The sequence below is a fragment of the Gallinula chloropus genome (assembly GCF_964237585.1).
Source record: "Gallinula chloropus genome assembly, chromosome: 1".
Classification (NCBI taxonomy): domain Eukaryota; kingdom Metazoa; phylum Chordata; class Aves; order Gruiformes; family Rallidae; genus Gallinula; species Gallinula chloropus.
In genome coordinates this window covers 61,277,474-61,302,655 of record NC_140085.1, presented here as the reverse complement: position 1 = coordinate 61,302,655, position 25,182 = coordinate 61,277,474, and the positions used below count along the sequence as shown (strand labels likewise).

Below are 25,182 nucleotides of genomic sequence, written 5' to 3'. Positions count from 1 at the left end.
TAGCCCTCTGCACTTCTATTCAGTGATTTATTAAACCTTGGAATGCATCCATAATTGTGGACAGTCAGCCTTAAAAACATGCATGATTTTCAACATGCATAACTTATGTTTTGCAGATATAGAGGCCAGCTAAGGAAGTGCCTATCAAAAGCAAGACCGATGAAAGTAGATTGAAAGTACTACCTTTCCTAGCCATTCCTACAGGGTGAAATGCTACTGGTAAAAAATCTTAATCCTGCTAGTCAGTGTATATATCCCATTTAATGTTTACTACAGTTGGAAAAAAAAAATTAAAAAAGCCTTTATCTCCGGTGCTGTGAACTTTTCCATAAATTTTATTAGCAGTCAAAAGCCAAGCACAAATTACTTCAGAAACAGACAATAAAAGACAACAGACTAATCATCAAATTCATTAGACTCCTTGTAACAAAACCAGATTACCCATCTGAGCAATAAACTCCCAGGTCTTAAACTTAATTGCAACATCAGGCTGTGACTAAAGCAAACCTTGGCGCAAACACTGGAACTGTTCAGCCTGAGCTCATCAAGTCACCACAACAAGTGGAAATTATTACTTCTGGTGAGCAAGGGCCTCTGGCAAACAATTATGCACTTTTAAAATGGCATTTTAATTATTTAAATTATATTCAGATGCATTTTTAATGAATCTGACACCTGGCAGGTGATATGTAGGAATGTAAACTATAAATAGATCATTTTTATTTGTCTGGATTTGGTAAAGTCTGGTTACATGGTTTTATAGGTATCCTTCACCCAAAACTTCTACGAGATTTAGAGTCTTGTATCTTACAGCAAATCAAGGGAATTTAGACTCCCAAATCACTGTGTTGATTGTCGTTATTTAATTTCATTTAGATGATTTGCAAAATTGGAAGATTTCGGAAACAGTTTGCTGTTTAATCTCTCCAAACAGGCCATAGAGACGTAGTCTGACTAATTCCTCAGTAAGGGCACAATGCAGCTCAACAGTGCCATTTGGTTCACAAAGGCTGTCTGTGAATTCCCATACTTGATTCAGATTTGCAATCCCTTCTGCTGCAGAAAGAGGGCAGGAACTGTCTGCAGCTTCCCTAACAGATGTTAATTAAAGTGGCAGTGATTTCAGTTACAGATTTAAATTATTATAAAACTTTTATCTCGATTAATTGTAAACTTGGGTTTTATTCATATTTTGTACTTATTTTCTGAAGAAAAAAAAAAGGTTGTTTAACCCTCAGCACATCTGACCAGCAGATAAATGTGATCTGTGCAATAAATATGGTGCTTCTTTGCTATTACGTGGGAAGATTCCCAGTATTAATACACATTTATGCAGGCAGTTCTGAAGATTTCCTGTATTAAGTCATACCCTCCATTTCTATTCATTTTTGTTCCTAACATGAAATAAAAGCTTTCATTTCAACTTCCAGCAGCTTTTCCTTCTTTGACCAAGCCCATCGTTGAAATAAATTAACTGAATACATTGAAAAACATTTTCCTTCTGAACCTTCAGAGCAGACTGGGTCTGGCACCAGGACAGGCTGTTGTCATTGGTGTTTAGCCAGCCAGGCTCTTCAGCTCAAATGCCTCTTTTAAGAACCTCAGTGGCTCTATGTATTGCTGGCAAAATAATGGTTTATGTCAAAAAGTCATCTCTTAATGGCTGATAATAAGTCATAGCTTATCATCTTTTCAAGATTAATTTCTGTTTGGTTTATTCTTTCTAAAAATCCTTGAAAGCTAATGGGTTTTTTTTTTCCCCTCTGTGTATTATTTTAGTATTATTAGCTTTTAGTCAATCTAGTTATCAGGAATTTATCCCAGTAGCAATCAATATACCCTCTGCTTATCTTCTCAGCACTGCTGTCTCTGACCACTACCTCCAGTCAGACCCCAAGTTTCATCAGGGAGGACATACCCTGGCTGGCTCAGGTGTTGCTTTGGAACTGTTCCCAAGTAGCAAATATTATAGCAGACCCTAAACTTTTTCTGTCTATTGCAAATTAATGCTTAGGGTGAGAGGATTGGCATCAGACCCATGTGCTCTTCCTTTTCCAGAAAGCTGCGGATACAGAGAAAGCAGCCCTTAATCCAGTCCATTGTGTGTGAAAACTAATCTCAATATTTATGAGCTATAAATAGAAAATACAGAGCACCTCTTTGTATCTGATGAGCAAATACTATAAATCAGAACTATCTCTGGGGACCAAATCCTACTACAGCAGAAACAAAGCCAGTTTTCTACAATTAGACATTTATTTTAAATACTGCATTCACATTCAAAAGGCTTAGTTGGATGTCTTAGAAAAGAATTGAAAAATTAAAAATTGTTTAGAGACCAGCTCTTTGAAGGCAGAGTGAATGCTCATGAATTATGCAGTCAGAGCATTCACTTTAATAACTTCATTAAAACATAAGAAACCTTAAAAGCTAGCTAGCACAAATGCAATATTATGGGAAGAGAAATACACCATTAGTGCCGTGGCCTTGCTATGAGCCATATTGTAAGCATAACTCAGTGAATATTAAGGGAAAAGAAAACAGCCTTATTAAAAGGCGAGCGTAAAAATACAAACACCACCACAGCTGCATTTGCAGCTAGCCTAATCCTAAAGAATCCAACAGAGATCAGTACCAACACATATTTTAAGATCTCCACTTGCTGCAAGGATTTCTGCAACATCTAATATCTCAGTATCTCTACCGTAATACACTGGCAGAGCTTCCAACAGTAGATGGCTTCAGCAGTACATCTCTCTAATGCTTGCAAAGCGGTCCCACGGCATCACAGTAAATTCACTGTGGGTTGGTTCCTACAGGGATGATAGAATCAGCCACCAGATCTCCATCATGTTAAAATTTTTCTCTCCTGCTTGGAAGAACATTCCAGTTGGTGACATCTTCCTTAATACTGGACCATAGGGAGGTGGGGTCTTGTCCAAAATGGTCCTCTTTCAGCAGCTAAGAAAGGTCTAAAGGAGTTGTTTCTTCTAATACCAACTCAAACCTTCGACATCAAACAACCTTCTTCCTCAATTTAAAAGCTGAGGAAGGCAATTCCAAAATCAAAATATATTCCAAATTACAATGTATTCATCACTGATGTCATGTTAAAGGATCCATAAACTCTCGTATTCCAGGGCATTTTTCAGAGTCTTGTGAGGAAGCTGTCAGGTAATTGCCCATTTTGGAGCGAGTACACAATTTCCATTGAATCATACGCTACAGGCTATTGCATGCAATAATATATTGTATTATATGAACCATCAAATGTGTCAGTTCTTACAAAGAAGTAGAGTCAAATTGTTCTGCTCTTTTTTTTTCCCCCTCCTATGCTCAAAATGAGGAAAAATAGATTGTACCTGCTGATTACCAGTGAAGTTGTACAAAACCTGTGGACATTGCTCAGAGAAACCTTTGGACAAATGCTGTGCTGAAAAAGCACCTGGGCTCAGGAGGTGTTTGAACAGCTTCTTGATTTGAGAAAGGAAAGAAAACTTATTGTATGTGTATGTCTCCTTAATTGTGCCTGCCGACCAAAGGTACAGGAGATCAGCACCCAGCTGCGCTAACCCTGCCAGCAACAATACCCATAATTTTCTGGCATGGCTATCGATTTCCCTCTACACTCCCTTCCCCAAAACAGAGGGCAGGAAGACTTCTTTTATGTGAACAGCCACATTAAAAAAAAAATGATTTTGTGTGTGATTGTATGTGGGCTTCTTCCTGATTAAATTATAGTGTTGTTTTATTTGGTTATGCAGTCCCAAAGCAAGTGTGAAGATGTGTGTGTGTGTTAATTACTTATATGAAAATTAGATGGTTAATACTTTAGGTTTCCAAGCTCTACAGAATTTCATAGCAATGTGAGCGGCTGTAAAATGGATGTAAAAATAGTGTAGATAGATTCTGGAGTCCTTAGGGAAATTAGGCAGTTCTCTTACAAGTAAGTTTAATTTATTTTTACTCTCTGAAAATTGCAGCCTATGTCTTTTCTTTTAATGGGTTTGAAGAAAAAAAAAATATAATATGAACTCAAAAAGAAAATGTCTTTTTTCATCTCTATAAATACAGTTTAGATCAGTGCTTAAATGCTCACAGAAAGTAAGGAACGTGTAATTGAGGGTATTTCCTTTGCAGGGCTGTGTAAAGTCATACAGGTTTTTAAGATAGCATGATGAGTATTTTATTAGCACTGTTAAGGTGGTTGAGGTTTGGTGAAGTTTGTAGCACTTTCTGAAGAAATAGAAATAACTTTAAACTCAAGTTTTTACTGTACTTTAAATCTCACAACGCATTTTTTTGTTTGTTTAATCCCATGTGGGCAAGAAAGATGATTAGATTCTGCTAGATCTTTATATGGTTACTTTTTATAGTCCTCCTAACTCAGTTTCCAGTGTGTAACTCCTTTGTGTGCACATCTCAATGGAAAAAAGCATTTCACAAATTAGACCCTCGGTCCTGTTCCTCGATTATCCATGAAGAGAGCAGGGGTTGTATAATGGGGAGGGAGCTGCACATCTCCTCTAGAACACAGTGCTACAAATATGTCTGTGATGAGAGAGAAGTGTGTACTTCGGTGTAAGGAGAGAGAGAGAGAGGAAAAGGGGTGTTTGCAGTTCTTTGTTGGTATCAGTACTTTGCACATATGCCTTATGGGTGATAACTGTTTGTTCTCACGTTTGCCAGCAAGCTCTCTGCTGACAGCTGTGTGATGCTTATCATTCCACAAAAATCAGTTTTCCCATCACCAGTTCCAAAATTTATTTCCCAAAACCTTTCCAACTGAAAGTGGAAGCAAAGTCCTGCCCTCACTTCTATTGAGGCAGTTTCCCATAAAGATCCCATTACCCTACTCAGGTTAACAGGAGAGAAACATAATATTGTTGCTGATTGAGATTGAGGTGCCAACGTTCAGCTACTCTCCTTGTGCGTGTTGTGTGTGTCAGGAGAGTGATACGAATCTCTTTCCAAATATTTTATCCTTCACTTTACTTCCATGTTGCTATACCCGAGGTACAAAACCCAGAATTTGGGTTTTTTTCTTCATTCCAGCTCATGCCAAACTGCCTTAGAGCCACCTTATTCTAGTTGAGTCACTCTCAAGGATTTGATTAACTGCAAATTACCTGCCAACGAGGTGGAAAAGTGAAGCCCAAAAATGCCACTTTTCCCCTGTAAAGGTGGAGGTGAGAATTTGTCAGGGTTTACTTCCTGCCTACCTATCTTGTGTTTTTGTTTATTAGCTTGAAAGTCATCACAGTGAGTGATGGGGTTTTCATGAGAATCTTGTGTCTCATCATTAAGGTGTCTTTACCTCTGCTTTGTAATAAACTGAGCTCTTCAGGCATATTATTGTTAAGTGTGAAACTTTCAGATGTATTGAAGAGGGAAACAAGGCTGGGTATGAGTGAAGTACCTACACCAGCAACACCTTTATTTAGATATTTCCCTTATTTAGGACAGCTAAGGTGCTAAGCAATCATTTTGCAAAGCTAAAGATAAGAGAGGAGACTTTTTTTTTTCTCCACCATAACAATATGATTGGATTTAAACAAAAATCTGTGGGGTTTTTCCTCTGTTTTACTGATCTCGTTGATAAAGCAGTGCCAGATGTGTTTCAGTTTATGTATCTATCACTAATATAATGCAATAGTAAAACTGGTAATATGGAGGAACATCTCCTGACACTTCATGGTTGCTATGCAGTCACTTTAGTCCATAGGAGGAGATTAAAATTGTCTTCCTCTTTTCTTGATGAATACGTTATTGCTCATTCCCCACAGGAATTCCTTTCATTTATGCTGAGCTGTCTTCAAGTTTACAAATAGCAACATTTTTTTACTCTCTTTAAATCAAAATAATTTATGTGCAGGGGTTTCTTGCAGCATCCCATCACATTAGATATTAATGTAATACTTATTGCATAGTAAAATATGTAACTCTCATTAAGGGAAGATGCAAATAAAGCACAGCTCACAGCATCTGTCCGGTATGCAGGCCAGCAGACATAAACTTCATGTGACTGCAAAATTCAAATGTTCTGTAAAACGATTGACCAATGTGTAATGGGTACCTTTTAGAGGTTTTCTTGCAAAACACGCCTAAAACCAAACCTTTCATAAAGAACCCTACCCATTGCAAAGCTCAGCTGTTTGGGAGGATTTTTTGTGAAGGCAGAAAGGAGGATTTATAATCTCTGTATCACGAGCTTTGTCACAATATAATCTCTCTCAGATTTGAGTTTGTTGAAAAACAAGGATACAGATAAACCTTATAAACCTGTGCGTGATCTAATAGTAGGCAGTACCAAATTTTAACTTCTGTCCTGTAGTGACACATGAGGATTTCGGGATCCAAATGTAATCTCTGCAGCTCAGCAGCATCTCTGTAGGAATTGCTTCAGGTCAGAGAAGTGTAAGGGGTTCTGTTTAATCTCTGCTATCAAACCTAATTCGTGGCACCTCTTTTTCTTCAGATTCCTGGTGGTATCACAGAACGCTTTGCATATACAGGTCTGCAGGTTAAATCTGCCTTTCCACTGAAGAGAATATGATAATGTCCAGATTGAGCCCTAGTGAGAAAGCATCCGAAATTCTCTTTGAGCCTCTCCAGAAATCTTTGCAGCACAGCTGGCTCCAGGGCCAGTCTTATTACAGCGTTGTTGCAAGGGGAGATGCGTTCCCACAGTCAGTTCCGGGAAGCTGAATCAAAGTACTCAGCTATATCGGTTGCTTCCCATCAGCAAGCCATCACATGCTTGCCAGCGTTTGAGGGATGCTAAAAGTAGTGATTATGAGAGCATGCAACATAACGGGTTTTTTGAGTTCAGAAGCCCTGGCTATGTAGGATGTGAAGAAATGCTTATGTAAGGATGTGACAGCATCAGCAAGTCTTGCACTGCAAATTGTTTCAGCTGGTTGGGAGCTAAGTTAATTCAGGCTGCTCCCTCATGGATAAAAAATAGGGGGGTGGGGGGGATATTTAATTAAAAAGAGGCATGTGTTACTTTACAAATAAGGTGTTTGGGATCTGGAAAGCTTTGAGAGTAAAGGTGTTTCTGGGGAGAAGCTTCCACTGTTGGACAAAGTGTATCAGACCGCATTGCTGGATGGCGGAAGTCAGGGACTGGGTCACCCATTCCTGGAGGCTATTTGTAGTGCCCCATTTCTGAGGAACATCTGCTTTGGGAAGTTACTGTATGGCTTGTGCTCAGGAAACCAGCACTTGACAGGAACAATCTTCCCATCTGCTGCTCTGCTTAGGCTGTGTGCCTAGCAGTCCCTGTGGAAGGGCGAGTGATTTCCTACACTGGTCGAGTACTTTGACCTGAATTAGTCAAGAAATGAACTCACATCTGAGATAGACGTGGCCGTGGTCTAATCCAGGCATGGACTGCATCTTTTTGATTGATCATGGTTTGAATTCTTCTCACAACAAAGTGGAATTGTATAAGAGAATCCACAGCATAGACAAATAATGTGGTTTGTAAATTAAATTACTAGGACAAGCGCATCTTCTACACACACCAGTGCACGCTTTCCTTTGTGTAACTAATAGATCTATGGTACTATGGAATATCAAATGCTATAGTGTCTAGGTATTATGGTCCCCAGCTTCAGGTTCCATGCGGTAGCAGGGGATATGGACGTGATAGCTTTTCAGCCTTGAGGTAGGTTTTGCACTGATGAAATGTTTCATCGCATTAAGAGTTGGCAAAAGCCCAAGGCCAACAGTAGTCCTCTAGTAATTTAAAATATAGTTCTGTGAGCAGTGAAATTATAAGGTACGATTTCCTTTAAATTTCAGAGTGTGACGGGTATTCTGATGTCAAATAAAATATGTGCTTCAATTGAAACTTTTTTCCACAGTTTGAACATCCATAATATCTCTTTCACACATGTTTTTTCTGGTGTATAGTAAGAGGTGAGACCATGTTGCAGCTTTCACCTCATATAGGGATACTTAGTAGGCTCTCACTATTCCACCTGGCTGCCTACTTTCACAAAGCTTGTAGGAATTTAATATCCTTGAGAGGCCTGTGATCCTGTTGAGTTTGATTGACACTGGCTAATATACTAAAAAGGTATGAAAAGAGGACAGTCAGTCACCAGGCTGGTACCTGCACATAAAGAAGGCAGAATGATTACCTACACTGTGTTTCCTTGGGAACACAAACAAAAAAAAAAAAAAAAAGTACTTTGTTTTATTGTAAATCCAGTGACAAACATGCTTTGATGATTCACATTTAAATCTATTCTCATTTTCTTGTCGTGTGGTGGGGTTTTTTTTTCCTTCCTTTCTGATCTCTGGATAAAGCAAATGAATATATTTTTTTAAAACCTAGGCAGCGGCTCGAAAGTATTCCATTACTTCCTCTCTAGATTTAATTGCTTTCCATGCATAGGAGGGAGACCTTGAATGTGAATAACCCAGGTCATACCCTGACTTCAGAAAACAAATTTTGGCATTGTTGGCTGTTGGCATCGTACTTCAGCAAAGAGCAGGGTCCCCAAAGCATTCCGTGGCTGTGCATTTGCATGCAGGTTTGCTTTCTGCAGAGCATTCCCAGGATAAGCACTTTGGCTTCCCTTGTTTACATGCTGTTTGCCGTGGTTTCTCTTTGTTTACAGTTCCCGCATATTTGAATCCTGATAGGCTAAATGGAAGGGAAGACTAGCAGCATCCACAGTGCTGCTGCCTGACCTACCTAACACATGCGTCTTGCTTTTAGAAAAGCCCAGTCATTTTTCACTAGCACTTTGAGGTACATTCAAATCTGCTTTGGCATCTGTCCAGCCCTGCATAATATCAGGCAGGGGACATCCTGTCTGAGAGAACAGATTGTTAGTTCAATTATATTCCTGAAATTGAGTTAAATTTCCATGAAATCTACTTCAAATGTGAAGAACCCTAGGGGAATGTTTGGGGGTTTTTTGTTTCTTTGACTTATATTATAGCAATCAGGCATACTAAATGAGATGCATTGTATAATCGTGTGTTCTGCTTGCTCTTTATGGCTGTTTATCTCATGTATTTGATAACAGGGTGAAGTGAGTAAATTGATAGTGCTGCCATCTATAGAGGAGAGAAAGTTATTGTACTCAGCTTGGTAAGAAAGGTCGAGGAGCTCGGACTTCTCTAAAATTTTGTTAAGGATGTTATATTGTAACCAAAGAGAATACAGAAATGCTCTAAGCTGCTTCTCAATATGAGTAATGACAATTCCTCATTATTGGTGATCAAGTTTTATGTCACTGGCCTGGATTTCCAAAGCATGACACAGTAATTAAACAGCCCTTCGGTATCTTTGGGTCAGACTAGGTTATGAGTGCTGTCTCAGGACCATTATTAATCTTACTGGACTGAGAAGTGTATTTTGCTAGTCAGGAACGTGTCTGGTATGTTGAAAAGAATGGTAGCCTTACTGTAACACATAGCATTTTGGTCCATTTTTTGGTAAAAGGACAGATGGTGTAATTTTTCTGGCAGCAATCCAAGCATCCATATGGTCCAGTAGTGTTCCATATTAATTCCAGGGTTGTTTCATTGAAAGATAACGTTCTGGTCAAATGCAAACCACTCATGCTCAGTTTTATATTTTTTACTTTTGTTTTTCTCTGTTAATTTTTATTTATTCTCAGAAGTATAAAAGCCATTTTCTCCATCTGCCAGTTTTATCTTCCCACATTCTCTGAATGTTTATTTTCCTTGTTGTCTCTCAAATTGCATACGTCTATTAACAAATGAAAACTGGCTGTAACACGCAGAGTTAGACTCTGCCATTCCACAATGTACCAATAAGACATATTTTCAGATTGCCCCTCTGATTTCCATCAAGTGACGTTTCTATTTTATCACAAAAAGGGCAGTAGAACACAGATTTTGGATTTATTTTCTTTTTTTTTTTTTTTTCACATGGCCACAGGATCAGTAAAGGCTTTGGCTATTGCTGGAATACTCTGTGTTGACTTGATGTTTATTCTGCTTGCACATAAATGAATGCCACCTTTTTGCCTCTAGGAAACGAGGAACGTTGCCTATCATTGTCTGTGTTTTTTATTTCTTGCCAGCAATTTCTATGTGAATTTTGTACAGGGATAATAAAATAGTCTGAGTAGCACATATTCCTAAATGATCTATCTGCAAGCCATATTAAAGAGAGAAGCACAGCGATTAGAGAGTGTCTCACAAACTAATCAGAATGAAAGAAATAAAGCATATAAGCAGCAGTAAATCACTTAATGACTTAAGCAGGTTAACATGATCAATAAAAATACTTGGCAAGGTGGGAGGGGGGGAAAACCCTAAATAATTACAGTGAAGCATATTTGAAAGAAATTGCATGTAAGCTGACAGGGACCAATATTCAGGGGTTCGTAAAAGACGCAGAGAGTTGCCATCTATGAATCACCAAAGACCAGACAAGGTAACACAGTCCAATCATGGTTTTGACAGTAGTCATAAAACACAAACCACTGTAGGACAGCGTGAGGTTTTCAGTAGCCACGCTAAATCCCCCTAAAGCTTGCCTTTCCCTCTCTAAAGTCTCAGTAAATTTGTTCACATGAATATTTCCAAACTTTGCATCAACAGATTTCACAGCATATGCTGACATTGGACCTCCAGTTCTACTCTGTTACAGACATGTAGCTCCATGGATTACATACTAATACCTTAAAGGCAATGAAGGGCAAGACCAAGCCTTACCAAAGTGATCAGAAACTTCTGCTAATATTTTTATTTCAAATCATGGCAACTCATGAACTCCAGTGGATGGCAGTAGTTTTGGATAGGCCTAACAATTAGTACTTTGGATCGGTACACGTATACTTGTCCTCTTGCACATGCAAAAGAAGTGGCATTCAGTTATTCTTATCACACAGATTATTTTTAATAGAGAAAATGAAAAAACGTATACAACTTTTCACTTAACTGGAAGAAAAATGGCTGAGTAAAATAGCAAATTTTATAATGATTTTAAAAAAACATGACTGTAGAAATTTGTATCTTGAGATACAGAATTAGAAGTCAGATGGGATTTTCAGTAGTTCTCTGAAAGGTTCTTAGCTATGTACTTTTGAAAATCCTACCCATACTTAGGCCTTTAAATACATTGCAAACTGTACCTTTAGCAACCTTTCCTGATTGTGTCAGTTACAGTGACCAAATTTTCACTGAATCAGCATTTCAGAGCCAAGCCTTGATACTGAAAAGCAGAATGTTTGGTGTCTTTGTTATATCAAAACTCTTGCACACAGCTCTGACACCACAGAGAAGCTGTTAATCTTTTTTTTTAATCAGTTGGAGGACTTAAATTCAAAAAACAAAATTTCTTATAATTGAGGCTTCACAGATACTGTAGGGCTTAAACTAAAGCTTACCTGAGTCTCTTAGATGTGCAGTCAATAAGGAAATGACAGAGTGCACATCAGTGTAATCATCTATCAGGTGACTTGGATAGCCAGGTGTGAAAAGGGGCATGCTGAAGGGAAATGTGCATATTACTCATTCCCTTGAGCTCTTCTGTCCAAAGCTGACTCCTGAATGTCAGTGAACCATATATTGCTAGGCAATAAAAATATTTAAAGGAGACCTTAGACTAGTAAGTACTCTTGGCTTTCTAAGCAAGACCAAAAGAGGAAAAACTTCAACTGTAATTGTCTGAAAAGTACCAGTAGCGTTTCTCAGGGAGTTAGTTTTCCAAATTACTCTGCAAATGCAGTTGCATGAGGCAGTGGAGATATGGGTGGCATGGGAACATGACTAATTTGCTGGTAACTTCTATGTTGAACCTTCAGAGAAGTCTTCTTTTCTGTTTCCCACTTTAGTGTACGCTGTGTGGGTGGGCTTTAAGTCCTAATTTCCGAAGGTAAAATGCTTGTATGATCCCAGAAAAGTTAAATCTCATAAACTAGACACCTTCATCTGTCCTCACCCACCTACCAGTTTGCACCTGGTAAGGTGCAAACCACCTTACCTGTGGTTTGCAAAATCAAGACGCTTCCTGCCAGACATCCTTCTTGTCCAGGGAGCCTTTCCTTCTCATTTACTTGTGTCCAGATTCCAGTAAAGGGTTTATTTTCCCAACCACCAGCCAAGACTATATCCTCATGGATAGGAAATGTTCAGAGGAGGTGGCGAATCAAATTTCCTCATGGTGAGTAGGAACCAGGCTTCCTGGTTCCCTGCTGTATGTTGTCCTCATGAAAACCTAGTCCTCAGAATCACCTTCTCCATTTCCAGGGGCTGCTACATTTTTTGACTGAGCGTGCAAAGCCTGTACTTTGCGCAGAGCTCAGTCATGACCTCAGCTCAGTCTGTCCCTGTGCTAAGCATGAGCTGGGCATGCCAGCCAGGCTGCATCCTAGATGGATCTGAAGTGTGCAATGCTCCATATCCCAAAGTGTTTAGGAAAAGGAGGACATCTCCGCGTGCTGGGTGACCAAGTGAATGTGTTCTGTGGGGTGTGCAGTGGTGTGATGTTGGACACATTTTTTTCCAGGAAACACTGACAGCTGTTCCCTCTTACGTGCATGTATAAGGTCTTTCTGCATTTACTTCCTTCAGTACCAAGGCTGTCTTGATGTTCTGTATGCACCTAAATGCTACTTTGAACCTTAAGGTTAAGTCTTCCCAGATTTGTTAGTAGCTTGTTTGATGATATGTAAGGGTATTTGGCTATGTTTGACCTTGGAGAGCATTTCTTTGTGTCTTTGCACTTACGTCATCTCCAGTGTGGAACAGGCCACCTCTTAACATATAAGAACCAAAGTCCAGCTGAAAAAGGGCCTCTTGAGTGCCACTGTGGCAGTAATAACGATAGTAACACTTGTGTTTCTCTCCTCCTTCCATCTGTACTCAGATCCCTTCTTCCCTGAGATTGTTGCATATTATTTGTATCATTATTATACTTAAATAAGATCTCCGGTCAGCTTGATCATGTTGGAGCTTGTGCCTTTCAAAACTTTACCCCAATAGCAGAATACTAAGTATTATTCTTCCTTGCCACCCTCTGAACATGAATCAGGAATACAGTGGATGAACAGGAAATGATAAGCAGTCCTTGTGAAATGGACAGAGTTGGGTATTTTCTCAGGGGGGTAACTAATTTCCAGTCATCACTGCTTGTGATGCACAATCCTGAGATCCATTAGCCCAACACAGTTTAAGAACTCAGAGCTGAAAATGCACTCTGATAGTTTTTTGTGGTGCTCAGAGAAAACTGACACGCATGATTCTCCAGTTCAAATTTGTAACCGTTTATTTTCCAACTTATCTACGTACTCGGTCTCACTGGCTGAATGGAGGAGCATCTGTAGATTTCAAAGCAAATTTTGGTACATCTGCAGCTGAAACTGTCTCAAGCTCCCACTGAATCAGATAATTCTTATCAGATATCCTTGAAGATGATAAGAGGATCAATGCTGTCAGCAAGTGCAAAGCAGCACAAAAATACAGTCCGGTGGGAAGCAGATTGATTGTAATGCAAAAAAATACCCCAACATCTCAGCACCCACCCCAGCCATTCTGGGAGCATGTGTGCAAGAGTTAGAGTGATTTGAATACAGGATTCCTGATACAATAATTTCTGCTACACACGAGTCCCGAAATGATTACTTGTCCCTGTAGGGTAAATGGACCTCCTCATCATGCAGGTCTTTGTAGAGATAATGTATACACCTGTTTGGGAGATTTAATAGTTGTGGTTGAAATACCAGGTCTGTAGCTCAAAGGTTAGGAGGGACGGTTAAGCTTTAAAATCACTTGGAAGCAGCTGATTTTAAGTTGCCATGGCAAAGGATTTCCAGACAATGAGAAGCTTTTACATTAATATCTTTGTAAGCCTTGTTGTGATAGAATTGTCTCTGTGAAGAGCAGCCCCTTTCTTGCTCCTGCTGACACACACGCTGATAAAATCATAAAGTAATTATACAGTGCTATAATGATTTGGGGGGGGGTTCTCTTTGGAGGGTTTTGCCACTGGTTTGGAGATTCTGTCTATGGTAGATTTTGTAATAAGGAACTGTATGGTTCAACATTTTGTTATAAAAAAAAATCAAGATATACCCTCTATGTTTGAAAAAAATAGTAATGTATTCAATTATGTCAAATAATTTTGAGCAATAACTGAGTAAAACCTATTTGCCTTTCACTTTGCTTCATTGCAATTTGGCTTTTCTGGATTTTTTTTTACTTTGTGGCTCTCATGGCTTGAAAGCATTTTGCAGCATATATCTGCAAAATCTGAATCGCAGTGCCAAGAGGACAGAAGGCCGGTACTATGATTTACAAATAGGTTCAGTGATGCTCCTGTCTTTCTCCTCATCAACCAACATCTAAGTCCAAAAGAGTGTGTCCCACTTAAGACAAGGCTGAGTTAAGAAAAGGGGCTTATCAGGATGGGGAAATTCGTGGAGAATTTTGCAGCGACTTACTCTTTGTCCCTTGTCAGAGGAGTGCGGTGTCCACTCTTCTCAAGACAGTTTGGAGTTGACCTGGTTGTTGCTGGTTAAATTTCAGGTTGCTCTCATTTCGATCGGGAGCCAAACCAGGGCCCATTTCAGTGGTCAGCCAGCAACAGTTTGTCGCTCTGTACACGCTGAATCTCAGTGCTGAGAGGACAGAAGGCTGGTACTGTGATTGCTGTTCATCTCTGCTGGCTTCCCAGAAGCCAACAGCTGACCCAAACAGTACTGGTAGCACCCTCGGTATGCGAGGAGGTGGGAACACTTAATACCTACATCTGTTCCCTGCCCCCTCCCTGAGCCTGGCTGTGGTCTTGGGTGCTTTGGAGATGAGTTTTCTGCGATGCTGCTCTTCCTGACGGCTGTAGAGACTCTGAGGATGAAAAAAAAGTTTTCAGACCAAAAAAGGACTGTGGTGGGGAAAGCAGCGCTGAATCTCTGACATTCACACCCAGTGGCAATTTGTCATATTGAAATTTAATGGGCCTCAGGACCTAAAGCGAGGTGTATTTGTTCTGACACACTTTTAATTAAGGTTTTTATCAAATTCTTTTTAATTTAATTTTTTGCTTGATGTTGACCATTCCTTGTTTGGGATTCTGCAGGTCTGGAAAGCTTTCAGATGGGGCTTTAATTGGAGGGTTCTCAGTGTAATTATTAGTGTTGTATTACATGGGAATGAAGCCGATGCTTTTAAGTTAGCATGGTACAAATGCTTCATGCACTCAGCTGCTATGCTAATACACAGGACTGGGATCTGCATTACAATACATCATCTCCACTGTCTGCATTGCAACACAGACGGGCTATTTACTCGGTTTAGTGGCAGCGCCAGCACACAAGTAATTGGGGCCTGACAATTCTCTCTGGGTGTCATTAATTTAGTGCTAGATTTTAGTCATAGGAGATGCCCAAATGTCATAACAGCATACCAACATATTTAAGCATAAGCAGATTGATTGGATTACATAAATAGATCGATCAGATAAATTTCAAATCCGTGCATTTTAAGACATGTTATTAGTTATGTGGAAGCAAGGAGCACACTGATGTACTTGTATAGAAAAGAATACTTTTGAGCTCAGTGCGAGCTCTTAATTGTTAACTCTTTGACATCAGCCAAAATACTATGCTTAATAAATTGGATAATATAGGAAAGGTTTAAAAAAACTTGAAGTAATTCACAAGATTAATGGTATATTTGAAGGTCCCCAAAATAAAACAGCCCAAAACTACAAAAAAGCCACAGGTATGTTGAGAGAGGATTTAGTAATAAGTGGGGGGAAGAAACAGATATGAAATTAAGGATGCTGCTTAGTGGGTGGGGATAAGCTCAGTTTATGTAACAAGATAATTTAGAAAGTGAAATACAAAAATAGATGGGAAACTAAGAAATAACTGCATTGCAGCTTTCGCATATTCATAGCTCTTAGAGAAAGCTTGAAGCCTGTAATTTAAAGCATCAGTGAGGAGCTATTCACCTGGTATGGGTGCACAGCAGGGCTTAAATTCTCCAATCTTTCTCCCATCACGCAACTGAAAATACGCTCACCACAGGACCAGAGAGCTGGTGTCCCCTTCCTACCTGTTTGCATGCTGCGGACAGAAAGCGCTGCAGTCATACGGTGGATGTTCTTGTAGTCCGGCAAGGGGAGGAGCTCTGTAAGCCAACCGGGAAACGGGTGGCACAAAGGATGGCATGCAGTTCCCTTGACCCACTCCCTTCCCTCCTGGAAGACACATAAAGACCTGGCAGTTGAGACTGCTGAGCTGTGGATGTCCTGGAGAGTTCAATCCAGACACCCCACAAGCTGCAGAGTGACTTTCTAGCTTTCTTGCTGATTTTATTCTGCAAAGCCAAAGTCCCATCTAAAGACCTTGGCTCATTTGAGCTGGAAGCATTGGAGCTGCTACTGACCAAAGTAAGCAAGGTGGCCATTTATTTGGGGGAGGGAGTCCTTTGCCTTAGGGTAAGTTTAGCTTTAAAAATAACTATATCCTTTTAAGAGTAGATAGTGCCACTACTTTTTGAAATTGTGTAAACTGGGTTTGCATTTTCCAGAGCAGTCAGTTGCAGCCCTCTCTCTTCAATATACAAAAGAAACAGCAATTTCTGCTGTATTGATTCTTAGAGGTAGGGAGCTGTGAATCACCCAGTAGTGGTAAAGGGCATCAGCCAAACAGGCACCCAGCCAAATGACTCGGAAATAGTTCTCAAAAACTTTTCAGCTGGCCAAATGTCACTGAATCACACAGATTCTGAGGAAATTTGAACTGCTGGGTCTGCCCATGCATACCTGAGAACACATACACCTTCACTAAGAACCACGGAAGCTGATTATTTCGTGCTTTAAAAGATTTCTTTGAATATGTGTGTAGCAGTGTACCTGTTGTTGTTGTAGTCACAATGGAGAAGAGGATGGTAGAAAAGGAATGCTAGAAGAACACCAGCTGGAATTCTAAGATATGACAAATGAAGATATGCGCAGAGAAGGGGCTTGCAGTTTGTTAGGCTGGGTGCTTTGGTCACTAATCTCTAGCATACAGCTATTCATGTAGTAAATAAAAACCTGCAAATACTGTTTTTCTATTAGTATGCAAATCCCTTGTGTGGGAGTAATGCTCCTGCGGGAGTGGTGCTGAACAGGTGTCATCCTCCCTCACGCCCACACCGTTTCCAAATCAGAATAATTTGTAGTTCTTATAACCGAGACATCCTGAAAGAAATGAATAAACATTCCCCCCCTCCTCCCCGCCCCGTACAATATTAAATTAGCATCCTGCATCTTATAAAGCTGGTCTTATAAAGCATACACATGTGTATGGGATAAGTATATGTATACAGTGAATTAATAAACGTAGGTGCAGAGTTTTATCAAGTATTGACAGTATTTCAGCTTAAGAACTGGAAGTCTCTAATTTAGCATAAAAAAAATGAAGACTGTGACTATATTGTATGGTAAGATTTATGTGAGATTTGTGTTGTACTTTAGAGTGATGTTCAGAAACCCAAAGTTGTGTCGCTGTTTTGTGGACACTCGGGGCCAATGAGTTGGAGGAAACCAGAACTTAAAAGATGACATCTATACCCATGTACTTGGTATCCACCCTTATCCACCAATAAATAAAAAAAATTGAGGGCTTCGACATAGTTCCCTCATCTGTGATAAACAACATGATTGGGTTGGAGGTTGGGAAAAAGAAACTTCTCCGTAGCTCAGTGTGTTGTTAGGTTCGTACCGGAAACCTGCTACTTCTCTGAGCAAGAGTAACTTGCATCTGGGAGAATCTTGCACTGTGGCTGATTTCAGGTATTTATAGAGATACTAAGAATACTGTTGCCTATTGCCAGGAACTGCAAATGCTTTCTCATCTATTTTGGCTATGTATCATGCTTTGTGAAAACTTGTGCAAACCAATTTTTTTTAATGGTCTTTGCATGTTTTCCTCCTTTTCATGACTTCTCCAATAATGATGCCAGCTCTCATGCAATTCAGTTATTTTGGATGAACCCTGGTTTTGTCACTTCACAAATTACCCTGTGACTGAAAGAATAAGCCAAAATTTTTGCACAAAAATACTTTGATTTTGAAGAACTTGATATCTACCTTTTATAGTAGTAGTTTAATAACTTAGAATCACAAGGTTGGAAAAGACCTTTAAGACCATTGACTCCAACCATTCCTGTTCTATGCTAAACCGGATCCCTATGTTCCTTATCTACCTTTTTTTTAAACACATCCAGGGATGGTGATTCAACCCCCTCCCTGGGCAGCCTGTTCCAGGCCCTGACAGCCCTTTCAGTGAAACATTTTTTCCTAAACATCTAATCTGAGCCTGCCCTGGCGCAGCTTTGTGCCATATGTCCTAGGGAACCTGCTTTGGCAGGGGGTTGGACCAGATGATCTCTTGAGGTCCTTCCCAACCACTACAATTCTGTGATTCTGTTATTTCGCCTTGTCCTATCACCTGTCACCTGGCTGAAGAGACCATCATCCACCTCTCTACAACCTCATTTCTGGTACCTTCAGCCTCCTCTTCTCAAGGATAATATACTCCACTGTCCAATACCATCACAGAATTGGAAGTGAAAAATACCTGTATCGCGTTTATTCTGTTTTCATGGCATGTGAGAAAGAAATGTGTTATTTTCTGATACACTTAAACTATATTATCCTGGCTTATGCAGACAATAGTTTTATTATTTTTTGTTGGTAAAAAGGGTGTTTAATAACAATGTTCTGAAATGTTGTTTGTTCATCTTTTACAACTGATTCCTATCCTCAGAGTGATCTATGGACAGTTTGCAATATGGATATTGGATGCCCAACTTGGATTAAGCTAAGCCTAACCGTGAGGGCTGCTAATGAACGCCTTTGCTCAAGAATGCAAAATAAAAGCATCTTGTCTTCCTTATACAAAAATAAAACGAATCTGCAAAGCAATAGCAGATGACATTATCCTGACAGTTCAGCCTGTAATTCTTCAATACAACGATCATGTTGTTACTGTTTATTTGTGCACAGTAGTCTTGGTCATGGATCAGGCTCCAACTCGGTTAGACTCTGTGTAAAGAGACAGTTTATGATGGTGAACTAGCAGCGTTGTGAACAGTAGCCTCCAGCTGTGAGTAAATTCTGACTTTTATGTCATGTAAATATTGCCATGCTAGTTCAAGTATCAGTCAGATGAAAAAAGGCAGTATGAATTTAAGGGTTTGGTTTTAAGGAAGAGGATTGCTTACCTCAAATCTGTCCTTTCTACCCACCTGTTTCACTTGTGGTAGGGTGCTCCTAGTTACTTGATTTTATTTATCCCACCACTGAAGAAAAAACATGCATATTGTTGGGTATTTTCAGAGAAATTATCAAAACTGGTACTCTGACTGTAGCTTGTGAGATGGAAGAGAAAAGGAATATACATGTAACATTCTTTGTTTTAGGCTGTATTTGTATTGCTGGCTGTTTGGGGCAGAGATGATCTCTTACCCTGTCGTGCATAGAAAATGAAACCTATTGAAAGAAACCTAATGAAAAAGACATTTCTGTACATGAACAACTAATGCTAAAATATATGAAATCTCTTTCTAGAATTGCACTGCTCTTAAAATGAGCCTCCAAGCAAATTTCTGAACAACAATTTTAACAGAGCATTGTTCCAGCTGATCTTATGCTGCAGAAGAGGAATGTTGACAACAAGGGAAAAATGTTTTCTAGTCCTGTGTAAGGGAAACTTGAGATCTTGGTGGTAGTAATTTGAAAAGGGAAAAAAAAAATAGACAAAATCCACAGCTCGTTAGTTCTAATGTGTATATCAAGGAGACAGAGATTTGAGGCAGTCCTAAGCACAACTACAGGCTGTGTGTAGAATGGATTGAGAGTGGCCCTGAAGAGAAGGACTTGTCCCTGTTGGGGATGAAAAGCTCAACATGAGCCAGCAACATGTGCTTGCAGCCCAGAAAGCCAACCACCGAAAGCATCAAAAAGCAGTATGGCCAGTAGTTTGAGGGAGGGGATTCTGCCCCTCTGCTCTCATGAGACCTGGAGTACTGCATCCAGCTCGGGGGACCCTGACATAAGAAGGACATAATGCTGTTGGAATGAGTGCAGAGGAGGCCGCAAAGATGATCTGAGGGCTGGAACACCTCCTCTGTGAAGACAGGCTGAGAGAGTTGGGGTTACTCAGCCTGGAGAAGAGAAAGCTCCGGGGACACCTTAGAGGAGTTTTCCAGTACCTGAAGGGGCCTACAAGAAAGCTGGAGAGGGGCTGTTTACAAGGCCATGGAGTGATCGTACAAGGGGTAATGGGCTTAAACTGAAGGAGTGTAGATTTAGATTAGGTAGTAGGAAGAAATACTTTACCATGAGGGTGGAGAGGCACAGGTTGCTCAGAGAAGCTGTGGCTGCCCCCTCCCTGGCAGAGTTCAAGGCCAAGTTGGATGGGGCTTTGGGCAACCTGGTCTAGTGGAGGGTGTCTCTGCCCATGGCAGGAACTAGATGGTCTTTAATGTCCCTTCCAACACAAACCAGTCTGTGATTCTGTGATGTGGCCAACAGCTAAAGTGGGCTCTTTCCATTATTTTCTATACATGGATAAGGTTTCCAAGAGAAGCTAAAACCTCCTTTTTTTTCAGAATTATTGAAATCTTTACTTAACATCCAAATACAGAGAATAAGAATTTCATGCTTTTGTATGGCTGAGAGAAATGAAATTAGGAAATAGCTGAAGATTTGTTTTTGTTCAGGCTGCTCTGCCTGTTGTGCCGAGCAGATCCCAGGCTGCTCACCTGGGAATGCAAAATACCTTAGAAAATGCAAGGCAAAACCCTGCGATTATGTACAGCAGGTAGCTGGAGCTGGCAGCAGGCTAATAGGGCGCAAGAACAACTGAGGTAACTGTCTTTGGGCTAATGTGCTCTGGCACTGAAAATCCTCATGAACAAGTATTTTAACCATTCCAGAAGTACTGTCATACTCAGCCTTGCTTAGGGATTTTAAATGGCCATGAAAATGCTCGTTTTGCCATAACCGACATTGTGAAAATATAGAAAACAGGCACTAATATTTTTTTTCCTTGTTTCTGCTAAAAAGCAAGGGCTCTTTTGAATATTATTATAAAGTTCATTTTCAACAGCCTAAGTATTCAAATTAAGGAGAAATGAAACAAAGTTCATATAATATATTTTATTAATTTGGCCTTTTATTATCATAGGTATATGAGCACTTTGTCTGATACACTGTGTGCTAAGAAAATGAGGTCAGTATGAAATCCAGCCAATAATATATTAGTGGATTCACTTACAAAACCACGATGCCATAAAATTTCAACAAAAGTGCCTGCAACAGTAAGAGGCAGAGTGCCTTTATCCATGCATAGTGTACCTTTGCAGTGTGTCTTACACACTGAAGAACATATACATCCATAGTTTTTATCCTTTTGGAAGCTGGTACTGACTTGAGGCCTAAGCAGCCTTCTTATGGACTTGAAGCTGATGTTGTAAAGATCTGAAAAGTGTATGCAGCATCTATCATGCTTAATATTCAAGAGCAGTAGATTGCAAAAAAGAGATTACAGTCTCAATAGTAAATTACTTCCCTGGTGCAAGATAAAATAGGGAGTTTAGATACTAGAAGGAGGCATGGACTATCCTCCTTAAGATAGAAAGAAAGAAAGAAAGAAGGAATAAGTTATTCACATATAAATGAAGACAATACATTCCTAACATATATTTTGTTGATGTTTAGAGCTGAACTAGACAAATTCTCAGGAGGGAAAATAGTTTTCATCTCTCCTCAGTCTTTAAATTGAACTTCAGATTGCAAGATGGAAAATCATTATTAGGGAATTGGTCTAGGGATGTGCATGAACCTGATTTTGTAGTTCAACAAAAGATTTGTTCAATCATGTAACTGTGTGTGAAAGATGATGTAGAGTGCTACCAGACTGTAAAGGCACAGGTCTATACTCATTCAGCGCAGATGTAAATAATTTAGCCAGGTGCAAAGTAGTGAGATCAGGTCTAAAAAAAAAAATAAATGATAATTCCATTATTTTCAACCATGGAGCATGTCATGTTGCTTGTTCAAGCAGTGTTCCTGATATTTTAAATATTGGGTGGTATGTGTAAGGTCGACTTTTCAAGTTTCAACAAGTATGCGTTTTCACTCGCTGGTCTTGACATGTCTACTGGACGTGACTGTTGATCTGAACTGAAACAGGCAGGCTGATTCAAAAAAAAATAAATTGAGGTGTCACTAGGGTGCTTATCAAAGGGGAAAATATTATCATTATTTTTGCTTAGATTAGGAAGCTGCAAGCAGAGAAAATAAACAGGGAACAAAAAAAATTATAGGAAAGAAGACAAAGCGTGTCAGAATTATCCTAATGCAGCAGGTAGTTTTTCTGGTCTGGTGGATATACTGTGCTACAATATCTGAAGTAGTGCCCCTGTTGTGATTCATTATCGCTATATAGCACTATTGGAATTAATAATAATGAAAGGCAATCATAAGCTGATGATAGAAATTGTGGTGTTCCTACATGGTTTTATAACGAAGTGGCTAAATAACTGGTTTTGTGGAGATAATTCCATTATAAAGAAAACAAAGGTAACCTTTACAGATAAGTAGTTACATAATTTAGTCTGGTAGGGCATTATTGGCCTGATTCTCTGCTTATCTGAATGGGTAAAATTTCACCAACGATGACAGTGATGTGGCCATTTATTCTAGCAGGGAGCTGTGCGCAGGTTTGAATTATCTGGTGTTGTCTGAAGTGCTTCCTTGTCTTTGCTTTGTCAGAATCAGTTTCTCACCGTCTTCTCCCTGGGGTTGCTTCAGAGGCAGCTTTGGGCAGCACAATTGGGTTTTGTGGCATGGGGACTGAGCCTGGGACCGGGACCTGGCAGGGTGCTGGCTAAGCATCTAAATATGTAGCAGGGTGTGCTCCTTATTCTTCTTTTGCAGGGGAGCACCACATCATTTTCACTGATCAGCGCTCTTTGTCTATCAGGCACTAGCTGGGGAATTGTGTTTCCATGACCATAAACGCCCTAATTGTGCCCTGCCTTTTACTTTATGTGTGTCAGGCAGAGCTGTTAGCCAAACACAAATCCCACTGACTCGCCTCTTGCACGCTGCCCGTGCGCTTGCCTTGCTGCTTCTGGGCAGTCTGCCACAGGCTCAGACAATCCTCGTTTCTCAGTGTAGCTAAGTTGTTGTATGCAGTGTTTTTAATTGCCAGTAAATCCAATCTGGGGTGCCTTTCCTGTTCAAAATGCAGTTACTTTATCACACCAGAGGAGGACTGTCAAACACTCTTGGGGGGGATGGGGGGGGGGGGGGGGGAATAATATTTCCATTAGAGGAGAGAATGGTATGAAAATAACATTTACAGAACTGTTTAGGAAATCAATACAACAGTTTAGAAAAAGGGCTGGGTTTAGGCCCCTCTGAGTTCCTCAAAACTCTTTAAGTTCCTTAAAACTTGACAATGCCAAGATTTCTACTCCTGGGAATGAACACAGCCAGGAGGATTGTCCAACTTGGCACTTGGAGATGATAAACTCCATTTAGAACAGGAAACTACTTCTCTTCCTTCCCAGGAGAGTCCTCTCTATACTAGGCTATTAACTACTAGAGTGTAACCCTGCCCCAAGTATTCCACTCTTATAAGAAACTGAACGTTCATTAGAAAAGGGACCTCAATCCCTTTCACCTACCTGTCAGGTAAACTTCTTAACCATTAGGTTAAGATTAAATGCTCTTTCCTTACCTCTTCCTTCTGTCTCTCTCGGGTTTTTTGGTAAGAAAAGGCCAAACGGGTTGTAGCATCCAACTCCATGGCCCCTTTAAATGATTTTAAAAAAAAATCTAGGGGGAATGATGATGCAAAGACTTCCACTTCTTAAGGAATGTCATGTTAGAAAGCAGTCAACTGGTTTTATTGACTGTTGGCCTGGATACGAATGGGTTGCTGTTCTTCCAATTATATTTGATTAATTCTGCCAGGATTTATATCATGTTTTCATCTAATCCTTTGAAAGACCTATACAATACCACAAGGATAGAGAAAACTTTCCCAGTTCTTCTCTTTAATTATAACTTCGAACAGGTTACTACTGACAACAGATGAGAGAGACATGTTACCTTCTTGAGGCAAAAATGAATATATTCAGTACTACCTTTTACCAAGCTGAATCTGTGGTGACATGAGTAGCTTCTAACATACTGAATACTTTTGTAAGGTTTTTACTTTATGTAGCACAACTATATAATTGTTCTCAATTACTAAATTGAATTTTGGTATTCTGCAATGGCTGTGTTACTGAGCTGTTTGCACTTCCTTACATGACATGGTGAAAAGCAAATGATACCCCATAGCATAAAACTACCAGATTCAATACATGAAGAAAAAAAAAAAAAAAAAAGACTATTATCAGTTTCAAAGATACTCATAACTATTAAGAGGTTTCTGAGTTTGCTGGATATCTTTACAAAGAAACCTTTCCTGTTCTTTATCAGAGCACCTCAGAGCAATGAGAATGGCTGATAATATGAGTAATGAGAATGATCCCAAGAGATTTCATGTGAAAGTAACTTAAAGGCAGAGAATATGAGCTAACGGAGCAGTCCATAAATCTGGTTTGGTGTCTTTCTGAAAGATCATCTTTAGCTTGGCCAAAAGATAGTCTCTTGATGGAATAATCATTTGGTGAAATAGTGCACATGGATGCGAAAGATCAGATTGGCTGAGTGCAGAGTTCCTACTTTCCTTTTACATGTACAATAAAATACAATGAAAAATAAACAACAAGTGAGCTTGGGCACTGAATTCTGGAAGGAAATGTCTTGATTCAGGTTGCAGTCATGGGTAACCATCCGTGGAACTCAGATGTCCTGTGCTATGGGTTGAGGCAATAAAATGATGATCTGGACATTTGCTGCTCTGTCAAAGTCTCTTTAAGAGACGGATCCAATTTTTAGAGCACAATATAAACAGATATGAAGTAGTTACCTTCTAGAGCCAGGAAATAAAGTGAAAGCAGGAGAGATGTGGGTAAAGCAATCAAAATCCTTAATCCATGTTAACAAACCAGGGCAAGGAACCTGGTGTTTGTAATTGAGCACGATAAAACCCAGAGGTCCCATGAACACTGCATGTCAGAATGAGGGATACCAGATGAGTCAGGAATCTTTAGGATAATAGCTGAGCT

General features: G+C 39.7%; 1 protein-coding gene across 2 annotated transcripts in view; it reads left to right on the top strand.

The window, feature by feature from the left end:
* SYT1 (synaptotagmin 1) overlaps positions 1–25,182 on the top strand; it is a gene marked incomplete at both ends in the record, with an annotated part of 130,437 nt that overhangs the window by 81,910 nt on the left and 23,345 nt on the right. The gene's annotated exons all lie outside the window — the stretch shown is intronic.